Genomic DNA, 25,313 nt, shown 5'->3' with positions numbered 1-25,313 from the left:
TTAGCTAGTGTCTTAGCAAAGTTACAAAATCCATCGTAGATTCCATTTTCTGGAAGAATTATCAAAATTATGACACAAGGGAGAATATATTCACAATATCAATATTCTGACATTAGCAATGTAAGATAAATAAGTTATGAAGAAAAGCAATAAACTGAAAGACATGATATTTTGCCAGATTTTACCATTTCTAGCTGTGTGAATAATTTGCTGTCTAACTCTCATAAGTTCAAGGATTAGGCAATCTTTTTTGAACCCTTCAGCTCCTCATTTTATGAGCCTTGATCTCATCAACTCTAAATCTAGGAAATTCGTTTTTGAATTATTGTGGAAAGCAAATGAGATAATAAATGTAACTTGCTTAGCATAGTACCTAATATATAGTAATTTCTGAAAAAAAGTTTAGAAGTTGTTAGTATTAATAGGCACTCAGTAGATGTCAATTCTCTTCACAATTCCTATTAAATAATTCCAAAAAAATTTTAGTCCTCTTTACATATTATATTAAAAAGTATATCGGTATTCCCTAAACTTATCAGTGATCAGTGCATAGATGGTACTTTATTTTCAGCTGTGATCCTATTATTTTAAAGAAACCCAAGAATGTCTGGAGAAGAGCAAAATTCTATTAATGAAATCAGCAATGAACCATAAACTAAAAAGGAAGGATCTATAAGATTAAATGAATAAATGTCATTACACCCCCAAAATAGTGTGTGTGTATGTGTGTGTGTATCTTACAGAATGAATTAAACTGTTTCTCAGTCTATATGATACCAGTGGGCTAGGGGATGTCCCCAAATGCCAGTGGGATCTTGCCACATCTGGTGTCTAGGCTCTTGACACTGTTGCAAGAAGGAATTCAAGGATGAGTTGGAAAATAGTAAAAGTATGGAAATATATTGCAAAGTGAAAAGTACACTCAAGAAAGGGGAGCATGGGCACACTTAAGAGAAAGTCACACACACGGAGCTGTGGGACTTCTACCTTTATGGGTTTCTTTAGCCAAGGAGTGAAATATTCATGAAGATTCCTGGAAAATAGTAGCAATTGCTTAGAACTGTTGTGCTACCCATTTTACACCAAATGTGGGTGCTTGTAGAACTGTTACAGCACTGGTGGGCTGTGATTTAGTATGTTAATGAGCATATAAGAGGTCCTGGGTGAAACCTAGGTCAAATCCAGTGCCATGTTGGGTCCAATTGGTCTTAGCTAAGTTAGCCCACACGTTGGTTTTTCAGGGTCTTATCAGTCCCAAGTTTATGTAGCTATTTCAGCAGTTTCCTTATTCTAGTCATGTGAAACTGCTGCCTGGAATTTTCTATTCTCCTGCAGCCACTCGTATTATTCCTTTCTCATATGAGGTGGTTATTCTTAAAAATCAAACAGTTGTTGGCTAAGTATTTTGCCCTATAGAATGTTAAGCATTTTTATACTTGAGGAAATACAGGTCTGAGAACCTGAAATTAGACAAATAAGCAAACAAGTAAGATAAGCCCTGGGATTGATTTGACTTTTCACTCAAAGGAACATTCTGAACAAAGCTAGTACGAGGGAAGTTCCCAAAGGGGAGGATGAGGATCTCACTGATTTGAGGAAATAGAGATCAGAATTTAGGGAGGCTGAAGTGACTGAAGGTTGTGGATTCTAGAAAGAAAGACGCCATTTAGAAAATCAGCTCCAGAAATATACATTGGGTACCCTGATTCTTTGCTGAATATTGAGCAGTGTGTGTGTAAGACAAAACACCACAGGGCCTAACAAAGAGTTACTAAAAATCCAAGATGATTGATTCCAAAAGCTTACACAGGGCTAGGAGGCATTTGAGTTCCAACCAGCCAGAATGAAGAGTTCTCTTTGATGAGCTGGAGTATTCAATAGAGACCCAAGAAGTGTGCCATGACTTAAAAATGCTACTAAAATATCACTAGAAGAAAGGTTATTATACAACTGTCATAAATAAGCTTAAAAGTGACAAAGAAAAAATGAAAATTCTCTGTAACTGTCTCACTGCTTATGCCATAGTCAATAATAGAAATAAAATGGCATCCTAGAAGTTATGCAGTTAATCCAAAGGAAGAAGATTTAAAAGAAAAGAAGAGATAGAACATATAGAAAATAACTAGCAAGATAGTAGACTAAACCTCAAACATTTCAATAAGTGCATTAACTCTAAACTGTAGAACACCTTATTTAAAAGATTTGAGCATATTGTCTGTGAAAGCAAGCTTTAAATATAAAGGCACAGACTACATTAACAGTAAAAGTATAGAAAAGATCATACCATGCAAACACTAATTATAAAGGAGCCAAATTAAATTTATATTAATAATAAACAAAGTACACCTCAGAATAACAATGATTACCAGAATGAAAGGACAATTCATAACGATAAAAAGATCAATTTATAAAAAAGACATGATAATTCTAAAGGTGTCTGCATCTGATTAAAGAATTTTACCTACAAAAAGAGAAAGAGAAATAGATAAATCCACAATTATACCTGGAGAATTCAACACTTATCTTGCAGTAATTGATGGAACAAATAGAAAGAAATCTAGAAGTAAACAGACATAAAAGCCCATTCAACCCACCTGACCTATTTGGCATCATTGAACACAATGCCCCAAAACAGCAGAATACACATTCTTTTCAAATGCATAGGAAATATTCACTGAGATAAACCATAAGCAAGGCCATAAAACAAGTCCCAATAAATTTAAAACAATGACTACTATAGAGTATTTTTTACCAAAATACAATTAAACAGTAATTAGTAGTATAAAGAATGTGGATAAAGTATTTTAAATGTAAACAGCACAATTCTAAATAAGCCACAAGTCAAAAAAAGTAATCATAAGAAAAATTAGAAAAATATTTTTAATGAATAGAAAAGAAAATACAGTGCCAAAATTCGTAATTCAGGAGGGATGATATCATAAGAATGCTGGAGCAGGATGCTCCAATAATTATTTCCTCCTTGGAAACAACAATTAAATGGCAAAAACTGACAAAATCAACTATTTTGAAACTTTAAAATCTAGTCAGAAACTTATATCAACCAAATGAGTACTTACTGAAGAAAAAGGCTGCGAATTTTTGGTAAGAAAACATTGTGGCATTTTTGCTTAGCTGCTTACCAACCCCCAATCTCCAGTGCTATGGTGGCCATTGGAAAGGTGATCGTCACTCAGGGTGTGCCTTACTGGTGCTGGGGGTAGGCGGTGGGGGGTAGAATATAAACTTTGCTCCCAATAAATTGTGGTTGTGTGTTTTGGCCTTTTGAATTATTCACTAATGGACAAGCACAAAAGTTGACCTTGCTTTCACTCCTATCAGAAGCAACTTTCTCAGTGACATCTGTTAAAAGCATTTAAAGAGGTACACTATCTATATCCATGCAGGAAAAGAAAAGGTGGGCAAGACAAGCAGCATACAGACCCAAAGCCTGGAAAGGTAGAGGGTGAGGAGGAATACTTTTTGGAGGAAACAGAGCATGGAAGATTCACTACATATACTGTGGAATCTAGAATGCAATGTGCCACAACAGTAGATTTGAGCAGAAAAATAAAGAATCAGGAAACTTAAAAATGCAACAATTGAAATTACCCAGTCTGAAAAACAGATAGAAAAAATAATAAAGGAATGTGAACAGAACCTAAATGACTTCTGTGACTCCATCAAGTGAGCCAACATACACACTGTGGGAGTCTTAGAAGGAGAAGAAAGAGGTAAACAGAATAATGGCTTCAGAATAATGGCTGAAAATTTCCCAAATTTGATGAAACTCATGAATCCACAAGTCCAAGACATTCAGTTGTCTCCAAGTAATACAAATGAAAAGAGATCTGCACTCAAAAACACATGGGATATTCTCCAGGATAGATTATACATCAGGTCATGTTACCAGTCTCAATAAATCTTAAAAGGTTGAAATCATAAAACATAGTTTTCAAATTTATTCAACCACAATACAAAGAAGCTAGAAACTAATAAAAGAAGAAAAAGTGGAAAGTTCATGAATATGTGAAAATTAAACAACACACTCTTAACAAACCTGTAAGTCAAAAAATATATAAAATACTTTGAGATCAATAAAAAAGAAAACACATCATTATACCAACATTTATAGGATGTAACAAAAGTATTCTTCAAAGAAAAATGTACAGCTATAAATACCTATATTGGAAAAAATAAATATTTAAAATAAATAAACTAAATCTATGCTTTCAGAAATAGAAAAGAATAAACTAAACCTAAAGCTAGTAGAAACAAGTAAATAATAAAAATTAGTAGATATTAATGAAATAGATCAAATAAAATTAATAGATGATTAACAAAATTTATTATTTAAAAGATCAACAAAATTCACAAACTTTTATCTAGGCTGACCAAAAAAGGAGAAGATCCAAAGGCTCAAATTATCAAAGTCAGAAATGAAAGTGGTGACACTACTACAGATCTTACAGAAATAAAAGTAGTGTAAAGTAATACTATCGATAATTGTACACCAACAAATTAGATGACTTAGATGATATGAACAAATCTCCATAAACTACCTAAACTGACTGAAGAAAAAAGTAGATTCTCTAACAATATCTGTAGCAACTAAAAAGATTAATCAACAATCAAAAACCTCCCAACAGAAAAAATACCTGGAGCAGATAGCTTCAGTGGTAAATTCTGCAAACTTTTAAAGAACATGTATTATTCTCAAACTCTTACAAAACATAGAAGGGAAGGCAAAACTTTCTAACTCCTTCTATAAGGTAACCACTATTTTGATACCAAAGCCAGACAAAGACACACAAGAAAAACAAAAACTATATACCAACAATTCTTATTAATACAAATATAAAAACCTTCAACAAAATGCTAGTTAACCAAATCCAAGAGCATACCATTACCAAATGATAACAAAATCAATCAATATGTATAGTTTATTAATAGTTTTAAAAATATGATCATATCAATAGAAGCATAAAAAATAACAAAATTGGACACTTAAAAAAACAAACACTCAGAAAAACAAGAAGTAGAAGGGAACTTTTCAACATGATAAAATGTATTTATGAAATGCCCATAGTAATATTAAATTTAATGGTGAAAGACCAAAAGTTTTACACCTAAGATCTCCCGATCTTAGGTGTAAACAAGTCAAATATATCTGCTTTCACCACTTCTATGCAATCTTATATAACAAATTCTAGCTAGAAAAATTAGGTATAAAAACAAAAAGCATTCAAATTGGAAACTAAGAAGTAAAAATACATCAATTTACAATATGATTATATATATACCCAAAGAACACACACACACAACACACATACACACACACACTTACTACAACATATCAATGAATTCAGCAAATTTGCAGAGTGCAAGACCAATAAAAAAATTACTTTTTTTCTACACAGCAGTAATAAAAAATCTGAATCAAAAATTACAAAAAAGAGTTATATTCACAATAACACCCCAAAGAGTAAAATGCATAGGCATACATTTAAACAAGGATGTGCAAGATTTGCATTTTGATTACTGAAAAACAAAATAAAAAAAATTGCTGAAAGAAGTAGAAGAAGACTAAATAAATAGAACGACATCATATGTTCATGGCTTGGAAGACTTGTTATCATCAAGATTTTAAGGTTACCCAAAGAAACAGAGCAAGATAGTGGAATAGAAGCCTACACTGTTTGTCTCTCCTCAATTGAACACCAAATATTAACAATTATCCTTACACAGGAAAGCACCATCACAAGAACCAAAAATTGGGAGGGAAGAGTGAAGAGTAAGACTTTTTGTTGCATCTTGGATACCAGCTCAGTCCCAGTAGGATAGGGCAGCAGGCAGAGCTGGGAGGGCCCCTTTCCAGGTCCTACCTTCTGGAAAACATTTCTAGATACATCTTGGGCCAAAAGGGAACCCACTGCCTTAAAGCGAAGTAACCAGTCCTGGCAAGATTCATCACCTGTGAGTCCTTGGGCCATGAATGCCCAGCAGTGGTCCCCAGAGAGTATGCCACATGCCTTGGGCTCTGAGAAATGCTGGCTTCAGGTGTGACCCAGCACCTTCACAGCTGTGGTGGCTATGATGAAATACTTCTTCTGTTTGAGAAAAGCAGAGGGAAAAGTAAAGGGGATTTTGTCTTGCACCTTAAGTATCAACTTGGCCACAGTGGGGTAGAGCAATAAGCAGGCTCTTGGGATCCCCAAGTCCAAGACTAGACTCTTGGGCAGCATTCCTGGACCTGCCCTGGGACAGAAGGGAGCCCACTGTTCTGAAGTTGAGTCCCAGGCCTGGCAGCATTCACCAGTGGAAGAGCCCTTAGGTTTTAAGTGAACATTGGCAGTGGCCTGACAGAACCCCTCTGGGGACTGATGGTGGTGGTGGCCACATAGAAAGTCTCCTCTACCTGTAGAAACTGGGGGGAAGAGTGGGAAGAACTTTGTATTGTAGTTTGAGTACCAGCTTAGCCTCAGTATAAGAGAATATCAGGTAAATTACCAAGGATTTTGATCACAATACCTCACTTCCAAACAGAATTTCTGGACATGACTGGGACCTGGGAAAACTCGTTACCCTGAAGGGAATGGCACTGGGCAACACCCAGTGATATGCTGGCTTCAGGCCTGACCCAGTGCAGTCCCAGTGATGGTGGCCCCAGGATGCTTACATCACCACATCGCCAGTTCCAGATGGCTCAGCACAGAAAGAGAGAGGCCCTTATGTTCAGGAAAAAGTAAAAGAAAAGACCAAGAGTATCTCTCTGGTAATCCAGAGAATTCTTCTTAAACTTATCCAAGACCACTAAAGTAGTCCCTCTATGAGTCTGCAAAAACCACAGCCTCATTGGGCTTAGGGCCCAAGTCCCTTTGAATACCTGGAAAGCCTTTCCAGGAAGGATAGGCACAAACAAGTTCAAACTGTAAAGACCACAATAAATACCCCACTCTTCCATGCCAAGACATTGATGAATATCTATAAGTATCAACACCATCCAGGAAAACATGACCTCACCAAATGAATTAAATAAGTCACCAGTGACCAATTCTGGAGAAACAGAGATATATAATCTGTCAGACAGAGGATTCAAAATAGCTGTGTTGGTGAAATTCAAAGATATTTAAGATAATACAGAGAAGGAATTTAGAACTCTATCAGGTAAATTTAACAGAGATGAAAATAATTAAAAAGAATCAAGCAGAAATTCTGGAGTTGAAAAATGCAATTGACATGCTGAAGAATGCATCACTCTCTTAATAGCAGAATTGATCAAGCAGAAGAAAGAATTAGTGAGCTTGAAGAATTAGTGAGTTTGAAGAATTAGTGAGCTTGAAAGTAAACAGAGGAGACAGGAAAAAAAGAATAAAAATAGTAAAGCATGCTTACAAGATCTAGCATATAGCCTCAAAAGGTCAAATCTAAGAGATATTGACCTTAAAGAGGAGGTAGAGAAGGAGAGAGAGGTGGAAATTTTAATAAAGAAAAAAATAACATCAGAGAACTTCTCAAACCTAAAGAAAGATATTAACATTCAAGTACAGGAAGGTTATAGGACACCAAGCAAATTTAACCGGAAGAAAACTACCTCAAAGCATTTAATAATCAAACTCCCAAAGGTCAAGGATAAAGAAAGGATCCTAAAAACAGCAAGAGAAAATAAACAAATAACATACAATGAAGCACCAATATGTCTGGCAGCAGACTTTTCAGTGAAAACCTTACAGGCCAGGAGAGAGTGGCATGACCTATTTAAAGTGCTAAAGGGAAAAAATATCTTTCTCCTTACAATAGTATATCTGGCAAAAATATACTTCAAGCATGAAAGAAAAATAAAGACCTTCCCAGACGAACAAAAACTTGAAGAATTTCATCAACACAAGGCTTGTCCTACAAGAAATGATAAAGAGAGTTCTTCAGTCTGGAAGAAAAGGATGTCAATGATCAATAAAAAAATCACCTCACTGGTAATAGTAAGCACACAGAAAAACACAGAATAGTATAACATTGTAATTGTGGTGTGTAAACTACTCTTAGGATATGTAGAAAGACTAAACTATGAACCTATCAAAAATAATAACGACCACCACTTTTCAGGGTATTGACAGTACAATTAGACATGATGAGAAATTTAAAATGGTTAAACAAGCAGGCGGACAAAGTTAAACTGTAGAGTTATTGTTAGTTGTATTTTTGCATGTTTGTTGTGTTTGTCTATGAAATCAGTGTTAAGTTGTCATCTGTTTAAAATAATGGGGTAAAAGATATTATTTGAAAACGTCATGCTAACCTCAAATCAAAAAACAAAGGATACACAAAAAATGAGAAGCAAGAAGTTAAAGCATACTATCAGAGAAAATCACCTTCACTAAAAGAAATACAGGAAGGGAAAAAAGAGGGACGAGAAGACCACAAAACAACCAGGAAACAACTATCAAAATTACAGGAGTAAGTCCCTACTTATCAATAATAACATTTAATGTAAATCGACTAAACTCTCTGATCAGAAGACACAGAGTGGCTGAATGGATGGAAAAAACAAGACCCAATGGTCTGTAGCCTACAGGAAATATACTTCATCTATAAAGATACACATAGACAGAAAATAAAGAGATGAGAAAAGATATGCCATACCAATGGAAACCAAAAAAGAGTAGGAGTAGCTGTATTTATATCAGAAAAAATAGATTTCAAGACAAAAACTGTTAGAAGAGACAAAGAAGTTTGTTATATAATAATAAAGGTTATCAATTCAGCAAGAGGCTATAACAATTATATATGTATATACACCCAATGCTGGAGCACCCAGATATATAAAGCAAACATTATTAGAGCTAAAGAGAGAGATAGACCTCAATGCAATAATAGCAATAACAGGTAGAGACTTCATTACCCCACTTTCAGCATTGGACAGATCTCCCGGACAGAAAATCAACAAGGAAACACTGGGCCTAATCTGTAGTATGGAACAAATGGGCCTAATAGATATTTACAGAATATTTCATCCAACAGTTGCAGAATATACATTCTTCTCCTTAGCACATGGATCTTTCTCAAAGATAGACCATATGTTAAGTCACAAAACAAGTGTTAAAATATTCAAAAATATTGAAATAACATCAAGCATCTTCACTTACCATAATGGAATAAAACTAGAAATCAATAATATGAGAAATTTGGGAAAGTATACAAACACATGGAAGTTAAACAATATGCTTCTGGATGACTACTGGGTCAACGAAAAAAACAGATAAATTGAAACACTTATTCATTAATAAATGTCATTAATAAATGACAATGAAAATACAACATACCAAAACCTATGGGGTATAATGAAAGCTATACCAAGAGAGAAACTTATAGCTAGAAGTGCCCACATCAAAAACGAAGAAAAACTTCAAATAATAACCTAATGATGCATCCAAAAGGACCAGAAAAGTAAGAGAAAAACCAAACCCAAAGTTAGTAGAAAAAATAATAATAAATATGAGAGCATAAATAAATGACTTTGAAATGAAGAGAACAATAAAAAGGTCAATGAAACAAAAAGCTGATTTTTTGAAAAGATCAAATTGACAAACCTTCAGCCAGAATAATGAAGGAAAAAAGAGAGAAGACTCAAATAAAATCAAAGATGAAACAGAAGATATTACAACTGACACTGCAGAAATGTAAAGGATCATTAGTGGCTATGATGAGCAACTATATGCCCATAAATTGGAAAATATAGAAGAAATAGATAAATTGCTAGACACATGCTACCTACCAATATTGAACCATGAAGAAATCCAAAACTTAAACAGGCCAATAACAAGCAACGAGATCAAAGCTTTAATAAAAAGTCTCCTAGTAAAGAAAAGCTCAGGATTCAATGCCTTCACTGCTGAATCCTATCAAATATTTAAAGAACTAACACCAATCCTACTCAAACTGTTCTAAAAAAGATGAGGAGGAAATAATCTCAAACTGGTTTTATGATGCCAGTATTACCCTGAAACCAAAACCAAAGACAAATCATAAAAAGAAAACTATAGGCCAATATCTCTAATGAACATTGATGCAAAAATCTTCAACAAAATACTAGAAAACTGAATCAATACATTGAAAAGATCATTCCTCATGATCAAGTGGAATTTATCCAGGGTATGCAAGGATGGTTCACCATATATAAATCAATCAATTTGCTACATCATATCAACAGAATGAAGGACAAAAACCATATAATCATTTCAGTTGATGCTGAAAAAACATTTGTTAAAATTCAACATCCTTTCATGATTAAAGCCCTAAAAAAAATGGGGTACAGAACAAACATACCTCAACATATAACAGCCATATATAAAAGGCCCACAGCTAGTATCATACTGAATGGGAAAAAAACAAAATACCATTCTCTAAGATCTGGAACACAACAAGGAAGCCCACTTTCAGCACTGTTATTCAACATAGTACTGGAAGTCCTAGCTAGAGCAATCAGACAAGAGAAAGAAAGAAATGATATCCAAACTGGAAAGGAAAAAGTCAAATTTATCCTTGTTTGTAAATGATAGGATCTCATATTTAGAAAAACCTAAAGAATTCACCAAAAAAGCTATTAGGACTAAAAAAAAATTCAATAAAGTTGCAGGATGCAAAATCAATATACAAAAATTAGTAGCATTTCTATATGCCAAAAGTGAACAATCTGAAAATGAAATGTAAAAACTTTCATAAAAATTTATCATAGCCACAAATGAAATTTAAAACACAAAAATAAACCAAAAAAGTGAAAGATCTTTACAATAAAAACTATAAAATGCTGATGAAAGAAATGGAAGAGGAATAAAAGAGGGAAAGATATCCCACACTCATGGATTGGAAGAATCAATATTGTTGAAATGCCCATACTACCCAGAGCACATTCAATGCAATCCCTATCAAAATACCAATGATATTTTTCACAGAAAAAGAAAAAATAATTGTAAAATTTACATAGAGCCACAAAAGACCCAGAATAGCCATAGCTATCTTAAGCAAACAGAACAAAACTGGAGGAATCACATTACCTGACTTCAAATTATACTACAGAGCTATAGCAACCAAAAGAGCATGGTACGGGTATAAAAACAGATTCATAAGCCAGTGAAACATAATAGAGAACCAAGAATTAAATCCACACATCTACAGTGAAGTCATTTTTGACAAAGGTGCCAAGAACACACATTGGAGAAAAGACAGTCTCTTCAATAAATGGTGATGAGAAAACTGAATATCCATATGCAGAAATACAAAACTAGACCACTATCTCTTGTCACATGCAAAAATCAAACCAAAGTGGATTAAAGACTTAAATCTAAGACCTCAAACTATGAAACAACTACAAGAAAACATTAGGGAAACTCTCCAGGACATTGATCTGGGGAAATATTTCTTGAGTAATACACAGTAAGCACAGGCAAGCAAAGCAAACATGGACAAGTGGGATAACATCAAGTAAAAAACATCTGCACAGCAAATAAAACAATCAGCAAAGTGAAGAGACAACCCATAGAATAAGAAAAAAATATTTGCAAACTACCCATCTGACAATGGATTAATAACTATAATATATAAGGAGCTCAAACAACTCTAGAGGAAAAAAATCTAATAATTCAATTTAAAAATAGGGAGAAGATTTGAACAGACATTTCTCAAAACAAGACATACAAATGGCAAACAGGAATATGAAAAGGTGCTCAACATCATTGATCATCAGAGAAATGCAAATCAAAACTACAATGAGATATCATCTCACCCCAGTTAAAATGTTTATTATAAAAAAGATAAAAATAACAAATGCTGATGAGGATGTGGAGAAAAGGGAGCCCTTGTACACTGTTGGTGGGAATGTAAATTAGTAGGACCACTATAGAGAAAAGTTTGGAGGTTCCTCAAAAAGCTAAAATTAGAGCTATCATAGGATCCAGCAATCCCACTGCTGGGTATATACCCAAAAGAAAGAAAGTCAGTACATCAAAGAGACATTGGCATTGCCATGTTTGCTGCAGCACCATTCCCAATAGCCAAGGTTTAGAAGGAAACTAAGTGTCCATCAGCAGATGAATGGATAAAGAAAATGTGGTACATATAAACAGTGTTGTACTCTTCAGGCATAAAGAAAAAAAAATGAGATTCTGTCATTTGCAACAACCTGGATGGAACTGGAAGTCCTTATGTTAAGTGAAATAAGCGAGGCACAAAAAGACGAACTTCACATATTCTCACTTATTCATGGGGTCCAAAAATCAAAACAATTGAACTCATGAAGATAGAGAGATAGAGAGTAGAAAGATGGTTACCAGAGGCTGGGAAGGTTAGTGGAAACATGGGATGGCAGTAGGGGTGGTTAATGGGAAAAAGACAAAAACAAAACACGGAAAGAATGAATAAGAACCAGTATTTGATAGCCTAACAGGGTGACTATAGTCAATAATAATTTAATAGCATATTTAAAGATAACTAAAAATATATAACTGAATTGTTTGTAACACAAAGGATAAATGCTTGAGGAAATGTATACCCAATTTTCCATGATATGCATATCTATACCAAAATATTTCAGGTACTCCATGAATGTATACACCACTGTGTACCCACAAAGGTTAAAAAAATAATTTAATAGACTATTACTCAAAGCAATTCAACACAATATTTATCAAAATTGAAACAATCTTTTTTTTTATAGAAATAGAAAAGCCTATCCTTGATTTCACATGGAATTTTAAAGGGCCACATATAGTCAAAGCAAACTTGAAGAAAAGTTTAGAGTACTCACTTTCCTATTTCAAGGTTTTACCAAGCTACAGTATGATATCAAAATAGTATAGTACTAGAATAAGTATAGTTACATAAAGGAATGGAATATAATCGAAACTACAGAAATGAATCTAGATATCTATGACCAATTGATTATCATTAAGGACACTGGGTTAGTCTATTTGGTCTTGCTACAAAGAAATACCTGAGACTGGATAACTATAATCCCCATGTGTTGAGGGAGGGTCTGGGTGGGAGGCAATTGGATCATGGGGAAGCATTCCCCCTGGCTCTTCGGATAGTGAAGGAGTTCTTCAGAGAGCTCATTGTTTAAAAGTGACAATTTTCCCCATCTTCTCTGTTTCTTCTCCTACCATAAGATATGCCTTGCTTCCCCTTTGCCTTCCACCATGATTGTAAGTTTCCTGAGGCCTCCTCAGCCATGTGGAACTATGAATCAATTAAACTTTTTTCCTTTATAAATTACCCAGTCTCAAGTAGTATCTTTATAGCAGTGTGAAAATGGACTAATACAGAGAATTAGTACCAGCAGAGTGGGGTACAGCTATAAAATAACCTGAAAATGTGAAAGCAACTTTGGAACTGGGTAACAGGCAGTGGTTGTAACAGTTTTGAGGGCTCAGAAGAAGACAGGAAGATGCGGGAAAGTTTGGAAATTCCTAGAGACTTGTTGAATGGTTTTGACCAAAATGCTAATAGTGATGTGGACAATGAAGTACAGGCTGAGGTGGTCTCAGATGGAGATGAGGAACTTATTGGGAACTGGAGTAAAGGTCACTCTTAACTGTGCTTTAGCAAAGAGACTTGTGGCATTTTGCCCCTGCCCTAGAGATCTGTGGAACTTTGAACTCGAGAGAGATGAACTTGAGAAATGGCGGAGGAAATTTCTTAAGCAGCAAAAAATTCAAGATGTCACCTGGCTTATTCTGAAAGCATTCAGTTATATGTGTTCACAAAGAAATGTTTTGAAATTGGAATTTATGTTTGAAAGAGAAGCAGAGCATGAAGGCTTAGAAATTTTGCAGCCTGACCATGCAGTAGAAAAGAGAAACCCATTTTCTGGGGAGGAATTCAAGCTGGCTGCAGAAATCTGCAGAAGTAATAAGTAGCCTAATTTTAATGGACAAGACAATGGGAAAATGTCTTCAGGGCATGTCAGAGATCTTGATGGCAGCCCCTCCCATCACAGGCTCGGGGGCCCGGAAGGGAAAAATGATTCTGTGGGCTGGGCCCAGGGCCCGGCTGCTCTGTGCAGCCTTAGGACTTGGTTCCCTGCATTTCAGGTGTTCCAGCTCCAACAGTGGCTAAAAGGGGCCAAGGTGCAGCTAGGGGCCATTGCTTCAGAGGGTGAAATCCCCAAGTCTTGGCAGCTTCCATATGGTGTTGGGCCTGGAGGTGTGCAGAAGACAAGAGTTGAGCTTTGAGAACCTCTGCCTAGATTTCACAGGATGTATGGGTGGGAGCCCTCATGGAGAACATCTGCCAGGGCAGTGCAGAACGGAAATGTGGGGTTGGAGCCTCCACACAGAGTCCCCACTGGGGCACTGCCTAATGGAGCTGTGAGATGAGGGCCACCATCCTCCAGACCCCACAAAGATAGGTCTACCAACAGCTTGCACCATGTGACTAGAAAAGCCACAGGCACTTAATGCCAGCCTGTGAAAGAAGCCATAGGGGCTGTACCCCACAGAGCCACCAAAATGGAGCTGCCCAAGGCTGTGGGAACCCATTCCTTGCATGAACGTGCCCTGGATGTGAGACGTGGAGTGGAGATTTTGAAGCTTTAAGATTCAATCACTACCTGGCCAGGTTTCAGACTTGCGTTAGGCCTGTGGCCCCTTTGTTTTGGCCAATTTCTTCAATTTGGAATTGGAACATTTACTCAATGCCTGTAACCCCATTGTATCTAGGAAGTAACTAACTTGCTTTTGATTTTTCAGGCTCATAGGCAGAAGGGACTTCCCTTGTCTTACATGAGTCTTTGGACTTGGACTTTTGAGTTAATGCTGAAATGCGTTAAGTCTGGGGGACTGTTGGGAAGGCATGATTGGTTTTGAAATGTGAAAAGGACATGAGCTCTGGGAGAGGCCAGAGACAGAATGATATGGTTTGGCTCTGTGTCTTCACCCAAATCTCATCTGGAATTGTAATCTCCACCTATCGAGGTAGGGACCTGGTGGGAGGTAATCAGATTATGGGGATGGTTTCCCTAATGCTGTTCTCATGATAGTGAAGGAGTTCTCATAGGATCTGATGGTTTTAAAGTGGCAGTTTCCTCTGGGTTCTCTATCTATCTCCTGCCGCCATGAGAAAATGTGCCTTGTTTTCCTTCAACTTCTGCCATGATTGTAAGTTTCCTGAGACCTCCTGAGCCATGTAGAACTGTGAGTCAATTAAACCTCTTTCCTTTATAAATTACCCAATCTCAGGTAGTATCTTTACAGCAATGTGCAAATAGACTAATATAGTAACATGAAGAAAGAAGTCTTATTTGCTCATGGTTCTGCAGGCTGTCCAACCATGGCACAAACATCTGCTTGGCTTCCGGTGAGGTCTCAAGAAGATTTTACTCATAGCAGAAGGCACAGGGGGAGCAGGCATGCTCTGCAGAGAGACGGGAACAAGAAAGAGAGAGGAGGAGGTATCAGGATCTTTTAAAAAATAAACTCTCATGTGAACTATGGAGTGAGAAGTCACTCATTACCATGGGAGGGACACTAAGCCATTCATGAGGGATCCATTCCCAACACCCAACCTCCCACCAGGCTATACCTCCAACAGTGGGGATCAAGTTTCAATATAAGATTTGAAGGCCAGACACAGTGGCTTACGTCTGTAATCCCAGCACTTTGGGAGGCAGAGGCGGGCGGATCACAAGGTCAGGAGTTTGAGAGCAGCCTGGCCAACATAGTGAAACCCTGTCTCTACTAAAAATACAAAAAAATTAGCCAGGTGTGGTGGTGGGTGCCTGTAATCCCAGCTACTCAGGAGGCTGAGGCAGGAGAATCGTTTGAATCTGGGTGGCAGAGGTGGCAGTGAGCCAAGATTGTGCTACTGCACTCCAGCCTGGGAGACAGTGTGAGACTCTGTCTCAAAAAAAAAAAAAAAAAAGATTTGAAGGGGACAAATATCCAAACCATATCAGGTGCCAAAATCATTTAATGGAGAAAAATCGTTTCTCCATAAAACTGGTACTGTCACAACTGAATATCCACATACAAAAGAATGAAGTTGGATCCGTACCTCATACCATATACAGAAATGAACTCAAAATGGATCAAAGGCCTAAATCAAAGAGTTAAAACTATAAAATTTAGAAGAAAATATAGAGGTAAAATTTTATGGCCTTGGCATTGGCAGTGGATTATTTGAAATGTCATAAAAAACACATGCAACAAAATAAATAGTTAAATTGAACTTCATCAAAATTTAAAACTTTTGTGCAGAAAAGAACACTATCAAGAAAGTGAAAAAGACAAACTACAGAATGGGAGAAAATATTTGCAAGGCATCTATTTGATAAGAGTTTAGTATCTAGAATGTATGAAGAATTCTTACAACTCGACAACTAAAAGACAAACTTCCCACTTAAAAAATAGTCAAAGACTTCAATAGACATATCTCCAAGGGAGATGCAAATGGTCATAGCTAATACAAAGATGCTCAGCATCTTTATCAGGAAAATGCAAACATAAATCATAAGAAGATACCACTTTATATCCACTAGGATGGCTATAATTAAAAAACAATAAAAGAAATAAGTTTCGGCAAGAATGTGGAACAATGAGAAACATCCTATGTTGTTGGAAATTATGCAAAATGATGCAGCTGCTATGGAAAACAGTTTGGCATTTCCTCAAATTGTTAAACAAATGATCTTCTCCCACTGGAAGATGGCAGAATAAAAACCTCTAATGATCATCTCCCCACAGAAACATCAATTTGAAACAACCACTGAAGAAAATACCTTCACAAGAACTAAATAAACAGGACCTTGTTTTAGCATAATGGTAAAAGACATATCAAAGAGGACAGAAAAAACAGTCTTGCATTGACTGCATCACCCCTCCTCAAACTCTAGGCAGCACACTGTAATAACAGACTTCTTTCCCTTGGGGAAAGGGGAGGAAAGTGAATGAGAGACTTTGCCTTGGAACCCAGAAAACCCTCCCTCATCTCCCTCAGGCCCATTCAGGTCAGGAACTTCAGAGTCTGCCAGAGTCACGATGAACTCGGCCTTAGGATGTCCTCTTGTGCTGGAATGGCTGCAGTTACTACAGGCGCCCAACAGTCAGTCTCCTTTGAATTCCTGGAAGGCCCTCTGAATAAAGACTGTTACAAAGATTGCAATAAATATATAATTTTTTATTGCCCAACCATCAACATATGTCCACAAACATCAAGAAAATTCAGGGAAATATGAACTCATCAAATCTGCATAAGTACTGCATAAGGCAGTACTTAGAATGAAATTTACAGTTTTAAATGGTTGTATTAGAAAAGATTAAATATTTAAGATAATTTGTCTAAGTACCAATCTTGAGAAACTAGATAAAGAAGAGAAAATTCAACTAAAAATAATTAGAATGTAGAAAACAAGAAACAGCAGAAATTAATGCAATAAAATGGATATTTACAAATACATAACAAATTTACATAAATTAATGAAAATTAAACAATAAAATTTAGAGCCTGCTTCTTTAATTCAATAAAATTCATAAACCTCTAACTAGAGTAATCAAAAAAACAAAAGAGGGAGAGAAGACAGAAATTACCAACATTAGTGAATAGAGCATATACCACATGACAGATCCTACAGATGAAGGAATCACAAACTATGGCCCGTGGGCAAAATCTTGTCCTATCAACCATACAGTTTCATTAAGACTTCTTCCATGCTACAGTAGCAGATTTAAGAAGCTGTAAGAGACCATATGTCCTCCAATGCCTAAGGTATATACTAATTGGCTTTTAATAGAAAAAGTTTGCTGAGCCCTGTTACATATAGTAAAATAATAAGAATTTATATAAATAAATGGCTTCCGGTGAGGCCTCAAGAAGCTTTCACTCATGGAAAAAGGCACAGGGGGAGCAGGGACAAAGAGACGGGGACATTATAATATATTTGTATATTGCCAGTAAACACAGCAATTTAGAGGAAATGAGAAAATTCATTGAAAGACAAAAATTACAAAAACTGATTTATGAAGAAGTAGAATGTGCATATTTCTACTTCAGTTAAATATATTCCTAATGAAACACTTTCCCACAAAGAAAAATGACTTCACAATAAATTCTATAAATTCAAAAAAGATAATAACTCTCTTACAAAAATACTTTTAAAAATTAGAGGAGGGAAGCACATATACCAACTGTTTTATGAAACCAACATTACCCTGATACTAAAACCAGGCAAAAATTCCAAAAATTCCAAAAACACCTAAACAGCAAAAAATTAACAAAGCCAAATTATAAGCTACAGACTATGCTTCCTGAACACAGAAAAGAATCTTACCAAAATATTAGCAAATTGAATCCATCAATACTATCAGTGTATGAAAAGAGTAGCATGCCATGAACAAATGAAGTTTATTCTAAGAATACAAATTTGGTTTAATATTCAAAAATAATCAGCATAATTAATCATAGTAAATGAAATAAGGAGAGACACGTATTTTTTCAATAGATGCAGAAAAAGCATTTGAAAAATTCAGCACTCTTGACAGAAAAATCTGAACAGACTATGAAAAAAGGGAATAGTCTCAAGCTAATAAAGGACATCTATGAAATATGTTCTACAGTTAATATCATACTTAATGGTAAAATACAAATATCCTACCTGAAAAGTCAAGGAAACATTAAAGATGTCCCCTTTCACTACTTCCTTTAAATATTTTATGCAACTTCCTAGCTACTACACTAAAGCAAGAAAAATAAAAAGCAGACAGAAACAAATGAAATATACTTATTCATAGATGACTTGATTCTGTATGTAAAAAGCACAAAAAAGTATAAACCAAAAGTTACTAGACCTAGTACCTGAGTTTAGCAAAGCAAAGTTACAGGATAATAAATCAGTATACAAAAATCAAATGTTATTTCTATACACTAGTATCAAACAATTAAAAATGGACATGGACCTTTAATACTATTTACAATAGCATTTAAAAAATAGGCAATACTGAGGAATAGATTTAATAAAACATTTGAAAGACCTATACACTGCAAGCTATAAAACAATCCTGGTAGAAACTTCAAGACCTGAGTACATGGTGAAATATATGCTCTCCATGAATTGGAGGACTATTGTCGGTCAGATGTCAATTTTATTCACATTTATCTATGGATTCAATACAATTTCATTCAGTTCCATGAATTCAACAAAATTCCACATTTATCTATGGATTCAATAAAATTCCAATGGAAACTCTAAAAAAGCATTTTTTATAAAGTAATGAGTTAATTCTAAAGTTCATACAGAAATTCAAATAATTTTGAAAAAGTACATAGTTCAGGAATGTACTACCAGACTTTAAAAGTTACTATCAAGATAAGAGTATACTAAAATGTATAATATTTACGTAAGTTTAAGCAAACAGATTAATGGCAGACAATCAAGGGTCTGCCAGTATAGATCCATGAATATTCTGTCAATTGACTTCTGCTAAAGGAGTAAAGTCAACTCAATGGGGAAATGACTGCCTTTTCAACAAATTGATCTGGAACATTTGGATATCTATAAGACGAAGAACGAACTTCAACCCTTAACTTACCTCTCTCTCTTCTTCTCTCTCTCTCTATCTCTCTCAAAGGGGGAAATCTGTCTGACCTTGAGTTAGCTAAAATTTATTGGAAGCACACAAAATGCATGTAAAATAAAGAAAAATAGTAATATTTAGACTAATTTATGAATTGATAAAATAAAATGAAAAACTGCTCTTCAAAATTTATCATTGGCAATATGAAAAGGCAAGTCTCAAATTGGAATAAAATTTTATATAGATAGATACAGATAGATATAGATAGATATAGATATAGATATCTCCCAAGGATCCTTTCCCAGAATAAAGAACTCTAAAATCTCAAAAATAAGACACACAATCCAATTTTAAAATGAATAAAATATTTGAACAGACTCTTCATGAAAAATAAATATTCAAATGGCCAATAAGCACATAAATAGACATTCAACATCATTAGCCATCAAGGAAATACAAAGTTAAACTACAATGAGATGCAGTATATGTCCCCTTTCGTTTTTAATTTTGGCCATTAGAATTTTACAGACCGGCAATAGCAAGTATTGGCATGGATGTGGAGTAACTGGAATTATCATACATTGCTGGTGGGAATGTAAAATGGCACAGCCACTATGGAAAACATTTTGGCAGTTTCTCCTAAAGTTAAATCTACTTTTATCATATGACCTAACAATTGTAATCCTGGATCTTTACCCAAGAAAATGAGGACATCTGTTTACACAAAAACTTACACACAAATGTTCATAGCAGGTTTGTTCGTTATAGCCCAAAACTGAATGTAACACAATTATCCATCAATAGTATATCCATACATTGGACTACTATCAACAAAAAGAGCAAACTGCTGTTATATACAACAACATGGATGAATCTCAAAAACATTATGTTGAGCAAAAGAAGCTGACAGAGAAGAGTACAAACTGTATGAATTCATTTATATGAAACTCTAGACAAAGCCAAATCTAATTAACAAGAACAGAAGGTAGGTCTTGGGTTATCTAGGGCTGGTGGTGGGGTGGAAATTGCTTGCAAAGGGGAATGAAGAAACTTTTTGGAGTGATGAAGATGTCCAAGATCATGTTTGTGGTGGCAGTTTAATAGCTGTATACATTTATCAAAACTCAAGTAAGTACTATCTTCCCGAACCACTTTGTGGGGGAGCAGGGGGGACAGATTTTGCCTACATTAGTCATCAGTAACAACCATATATTGTACGCTTTCTCTGTGTAGTTGAGGTTTTTAACTTATGCCTCTGGATGAGTGCTAAAGAATCTATGAGCCCTCTGAAATTACACGCTAAATTTTGTGTGTATCCATATATAGATACTTATTTTTGCAAGACCTCCAGACCTCCCAAAACGTTAAAAAATGAATTCTTTGTATTTAAAAAATCCTGGCTACTTTATATTTTATGTTTAACCACATATTATTAGGAAGTCTCTCCCCCTATTAAAAGCCTCACAGAGTAGTAGTAAATAACCTATTTTTCCTTCTTACTTGACCTAAAAAATGTCTACCATCAACACTCTTGATATATTTTTGTGCATAAATAATACTGAACAAGATAAAGTCATAACTTTTTTGCTTCAGAATAGTTGTGTAATATTTTGCCACATATTTTTCCTCTCAATACCTCATTTTTTTTCATTTGTATATTTCCAAATCATCTTCAAATACCGGTGAATCTATTTTTTTCTTTTTGTTTTACAACACAACATAAAATAAAACATTAACATAAACACATATACACATTGGCTTCTATACTGATTAACATTTAGCAACTGTTATTCTTTCGTCTTGTAAGAAACCATCTTTGATCTCCACAGTCACAAAATGTTTTCATTTTGTGTTTTCATCTGCTGATACCTTATCACTAATAACTGTGTAGTGGGTGCTGCCAACATATATACCTGTAAAGTGATTAGACACTTTTCCAAGTAGGAGTTACAGCAAAATTTATATTTCAAATAATAAAAAAGAAAAAAGTTTTGAGTTTCTATTTTGATTTTCTTTTTCTTCTGTTTCCCCGATGGATTACTTAGTGCTTTATTATCACAAAAACGATACAAAACAAAACATTTGGAGCATATGCTTACATGTTAAGAAAAGTAAGACAGGATTCAACATTTTAACTTTTTAAGAAAAATCATGAAATTCACTTGCATTTATTGATCTCGGATGCAACAATGTGAGATGATCTGATTACATATGAGGAGAACCATTTTCATTTTGTGTGAGGAAAAGTGGACACATACTTTTACTATCCAGAGATATTTTAGTTTTGTTTATAAGAAAATGTGATATTTGTATTTTGTTCTAAGTTCTATAAAACATTACACAGGGTTTTTTTTTGAAGAAAAAAATGTAGATTAAGACAGGACTGATATAAAAAGTAATAGTCTGGCAAAGATGGTCTCTGTTGGAGGGTCAGGTGTTCATCAACTCTGTGGCATTTAATGAAGAAATTGCAGAACCTCTTGAAAGAAAAAGATGACTAAGAAACTTAAAAAAATAAACTGAAAGGATGAGTGAGGAATTAAGGAATTAGTAATAACTTATTTTCTTTTAATTTCTTGGGAGATTTCAATCCAAGTCATATGTTTTTCAAATGCATACATTGAGTCACATTGGCTGTAGCATAACAAAATTGAAGGTCAAATTCTGGAAATTCTAGTGACTGCTCGGTAACAGAAGAGGGGTATCCCCCAGTGCAAAAAACAAGAGGATTTAGCTCTCAGTACAATCTGTATGAAATACCACTCAACATTCTCATTTTATTTGATCTGATTCCATACTTACAGCAAAACATTTTATTAGCATCTCAAAAATGCTGTTGTTGGGATGGTGTTACTATGGATGAATTACAGCTATGAGGGTAAACATACCTCTTATATTAGTGCATTAGTTGAGTAGTTTATAATCTTGGGGCTCTTGTGAATTGACCTACCTGAGTCCGCCTCTTCCAGGCTTTGAGACATTCATCAGTCTGAGGCACCTGGTCATATACAACTATACAGTATTTGGGCTACATTTTGTTTCCCATTATCTAGTTTTGTGCTCTTTACTCAATCCTCTAGATAATTAACAGTATATGAGCTAAGAAAATACTTGGCTGAGGTTTGGAACTTACATATACAGTCATGCATCATTTAACAATGGGATTATGTTCTGAGAAATGCATCATTAAGCAATTTTGTCATTGTGCCAATATCATAGAGTGTATTTACAAAACCTAGATGGTCTAGCCTACTACAAACGTAGGCTATATGGTATAGTCTATTGCTCCTAGGCTATAAACCTATACAGCATGTTACTGTTTTGAATACTGCAGGCAATTGTAACACAATGGTAAATATTTGTGTATCTAAACATATCTAAACATAGAAAATGGATAGTAAAAAAATACTGTATAAAAAATAAAAATGGTACACCTATATAAGGCACTGAAAATGAAGTGAAGCTTGAAGGAATGGAAGTTGCTCTAGGTTAGATCAGTGAGTAGTGAATGAACATGAAGGTCTAGGCCATTACTGTGCACTACTGTAGACTTTATAAGCACTGTACACTTAGGCTACACTAAATTTATAAATTTTCCTTTCTTCAATAATAAATTAATCTTAGCTTACTACAATTTTTTATGCTATAAACTTTCAAAATTTTTAATTCTTTGACTCTTTTATAGTAACTCTGCTTAAAACACACATTGTATAACTGTACAAAAATATTTTTTCTTTATATACTTATTTTATAAGCTTTTTTCTAATTTTAAAATTTAATTTTTTAAAACTTTTTAAACTGTTTTTGTTAAAAACTAAGACACAAACACACACATTACCTTGGCCTACGCAGGGTCAGGATCATCAATATCACTGTCTTTCACCTCCATATCTTGACCCACTGGAAGGTCTTCAGGGGCAATAACACACATGGAACCGTCATCTCCTATGATAACAATGCCTTCTTCTGGAATATGTCCTGAAGGACCTGCTAGAGGCTGTTTTACAATTAACTTTTTTTTATATATAAGTAGAAAGAGTACACTCTAAAATAATGGTGAAAAGTATAGTACAGTGAATACATAAACCGGTAACAAAATTGTTTATTGTCATTATAAAATATTATGTGTTGTACATAATTGTGTGTGCTTAATTGTATGTACATAATTGTATGTGCTACACTTTTATACAACTGGCAGTGCAGATGCTTGTTTACATCAGCATCACCACAAACACATGAGGAGTACATTGTACTACAATGTTCAGATGGCCATGACCGCCATGACAGTTATGACAGCCATGATGTCATTAGACAACAGGAATTTTTCAGCTCTGTTATAATCTTATGTGACTACTGCCACATGCTGTCCATTGACTGAAATATTATGTAGTACATGATTGCATATGACAATGTTCTCTAACTATGGTTTAGCTCATTCTACTCATATAATATTTTATAAATATGTGTAAGTGTATTTCCAAAAAACTGGAAATTGTATGAGCCATTCTTGTTATATTTAAAAAATAATATTTACATCTTTAGGATTTACATTATTTACCCAGCCATACAGAAAAATATATAATTTAGAGACATTTAATTATCATTTATTTCTTTGGTGAACTAACTATGAGAATCAGGACCCAATTTTTAAGATACAATTAACCTATTACAGAAATGTTTCCTGGAATAAGACTCTTACTGCAGTGCTTCAATGGACCACAGGTTTTTTTTTTTTTTTATGGCTGAGTTATAGACTCTTGAAAAAGGAATTTATAGTGGAAATGCTGACACAACATGAGTTCCTGTATGGTGGTGTGAACTTGCAGCTATGATAATTAAGCAATTAGGCATGTTAGAAAGTGTGAGTTGCCTGAGATAATCACACCCCTGGGGCATTGCAAGTCATGATCCAAAGATAAGTGTTTTTAACCTCCCAAGGGTGTGATTACCAGATGATAACCACACCCCCTGGAGAAGACTTTTATGACTCATAATATGTCTTTACTATAAGGAAAAAAGTGATTATGCTGCTGTATGCAGATGAAGCTGGCTGTGGAGACTGGTATATGTATGCCACAAATTAATTAACAATTGTAAGATGTATACCACTTTAATGGTATTGGGCACTGATCCCAGAGATCAATTTGTTTTCTAATCATTGTTGAAATATAAAGATGGGAGAAGGAATCTCCTCTTCTCATCTTCAGAAAGAAATGAATGATTGTTTAAAGAAATCATAAAGGTTATATTGCCAAGCCATTTTATTGACTAGATTTTATCAAGTAATTCTATGACAGTCTCTCATTATCTGAACTACTCATGTTCGAACAATTTTATCACTTAAGAATAATTACATCTTTATCTAAGAGCATTTAGTACTATAGTCGCATTCACTCATTCATCCATTTTATTCCATTACCTAAAAGCACACATGAAACAATTATGCTGGAGGTATAAAGAAGCTTAAGTCCCATATTCTGGTTATGGAACACAGGCACATAAATAATTATAATGCGGTGAGACAAGTGCCAGCATGGTGGTGACTAAAGTGTGGTGTAGAAAGCAAGGAAGAAAATAAGTAATTCCAGCTGGGGAAGAATAAGAAAGCTTCATAGAGGAGAAAATATTTGATCTGGATAATAATTATAGTAGCTCCTACTTGCTGAGCATTTATTTTCGGTTAGACATTGTGCTGAGCATTTTACTTTCATAATCTTATTTTAATCTTCATAAGATCTATGTTGAGGTGGGTGGTAT

At 34.8% G+C, this 25,313-nt stretch overlaps 1 long non-coding RNA gene across 1 annotated transcript in view; it reads right to left on the bottom strand.

Moving 5' to 3' along the window:
• The window catches only part of LOC129524598 (uncharacterized), a 54,621-nt gene extending 31,157 nt beyond the window's left edge, over positions 1-23,464 (bottom strand). Inside the window, exon 1 of the long non-coding RNA XR_008668453.2 lies at positions 23,395-23,464. This is a non-coding gene — a long non-coding RNA (uncharacterized lncRNA). The remainder of the gene's footprint in view (positions 1-23,394) is intronic.
• Between the last annotated feature and the right edge of the window lie 1,849 nt (positions 23,465-25,313).

This window comes from Gorilla gorilla, chromosome 13 (genome assembly GCF_029281585.2).
Source record: "Gorilla gorilla gorilla isolate KB3781 chromosome 13, NHGRI_mGorGor1-v2.1_pri, whole genome shotgun sequence".
Lineage (NCBI taxonomy): Eukaryota > Metazoa > Chordata > Mammalia > Primates > Hominidae > Gorilla > Gorilla gorilla.
Note: the sequence above shows the minus strand (reverse complement) of the source record. Positions and strands in the feature narration are given on the sequence as shown.